This window comes from Neomonachus schauinslandi, chromosome 8, assembly GCF_002201575.2.
Source record: "Neomonachus schauinslandi chromosome 8, ASM220157v2, whole genome shotgun sequence".
NCBI classification, from domain to species: Eukaryota; Metazoa; Chordata; class Mammalia; order Carnivora; family Phocidae; genus Neomonachus; species Neomonachus schauinslandi.
Genome location: NC_058410.1, coordinates 54,228,236 through 54,230,104, shown reverse-complemented (window position 1 = coordinate 54,230,104; position 1,869 = coordinate 54,228,236).

Below are 1,869 nucleotides of genomic sequence, written 5' to 3'. Positions count from 1 at the left end.
TATATATATACCACATATTCTTTATCCATTCATCTATCAATGGAAACTTGGGTTGCTTCCATATCTTGGCCATTGTAAATAGTGCTCCAATAAACATACAGGTGTACATATCTTTTCAAATTAGTGTCTTCATTTTCTTCAGGTAAATACCCAAAAGTGGAATTGCTGGATTGTATGGTATTTGTATTTTTAATTTATTGAGGGATTTCTGTATTGTTTTCCATAGTGGCTACACCAATTTACATTCCCACCAACACAGTGCATGAAGTTTCCCTTTTCTGTTGACTGCTAAATTTTGTTTTCCTCCTCCAAAGAGTTTCAGGTTGTTTTTCTGGGATGTGGCTAAGCTACTTATGGATCAGTCTTCCTGCAAAGAGTGTTGGGCTTTGTCCTGTTAAATTACTTATGGATCAGTATGATGCTTTTAGGCTTGTTTTTAAGCTTGTTTTTTTTAGAGTGGATTTTCAGTAGACTTTGCTTTGAGTGAGGTTAGCCCTTCTACTAAGGTGTAGCTCTTCTACCAGCTCTGTTGAATACCTGGGTATTCAATGAGGACTCATTACTCTGATTGGTTGGAATGTGAGCATCTCCCAGTCTTGTGTGAGCTCTGGAAATCATTCAGCTGACTGGTTGTTATTTGCTTTTTGCCCTCTTTGTGGAGCTTCATCTTATACATGCACAGTTTGATATTCAACAACAAATTCAAGGGATTCCCTAAGCGTATTTCTTGATTTTTTTTTCTGTGCAGCAGCTTCTACAATTCTCTGCTCCAAAAAACCAGCCACTTTAGCCTTCTTAAAATTCAACCTCTGCCCCTCACCTAAGTAAAACTGCTTTGCATCTCTTAGGAATACCACCTTCTGATGCCTTCCAGGAAGTGCCTCCATGCAGAAAGCAAGGGCAATTGGAATGCTTACTTCATTTGTTTTCCTCTTCTCATAGATCATAGTCTTGTCCTAGCTATTGCCCCAGTATCTGTGAACAATATATTTTTTTTCATTTATTTTATTCTGGTGGCTAGTTGTTCATGGTGAAGGGTCAGTCCTGTTCAAGTTACTCCATTGTGGTCAGAAGCAGAATTTCCTTCATTGTTCCATTTTGAGACTTTTCTGTCTTTTTGACATTTTTCAAAATAAAACATTTTGTTGGGGCGAGGGGAGCACGTAGCCAAGGATGGAGGATCCTAATAGCTGAAATTCTCAGTTGAGTCGTTCAGGTATCTAGAGCTTGGCTGACCCCCATGTCTGAAGGTTCCAGGCCACAAGAAAGAGACCCTAGGCTCAAAAGGGACTGAAAGTAAACTCAGATCCTCCAGGATCTCAGTTTCTCTAGTCACTCAGTCCTTCTGGAACTGAGTGATGGGGAGAAGGCAAGAAGAATTGGTTCCTGGCCTTACTGCATCCCTGTTTTACCACATGATAGTAACAGTTTCACAAACATAGAAACAGTTTTACAAACGGTGGTGGCAGGTTCTCAGGCAAGCCCACCAAGTCAGCACTATTAACAAGAGAATTATGTTCTATGGCTTTGCACTGCAAATAAGGTATTTGGGCCCCATCATATGTCAGATTAACTCCTGTGGGCTAGTCTATGAAGTGGCCCTCTAAATAAATCTGTTTCTGAGACAATGTGTTCCAAATTTCAAATAATTAACTTACAAAGTATAGCTAATTTGTACTTGGAGATTTCAAGAAGATGACTTGACCTAAATAATAGTTGAAGAGAACAGATTTTAATCCTCTAGTATCTGAATCACTTTCTATTATCTATTGCTGCATAACAAACTGCCCCAAAATTTAGTGGCTTAATTGAACACTATCTTTCTAATATAGTACAAGTGTACTATAAAGATGGTTGTGCCGTTAAGGC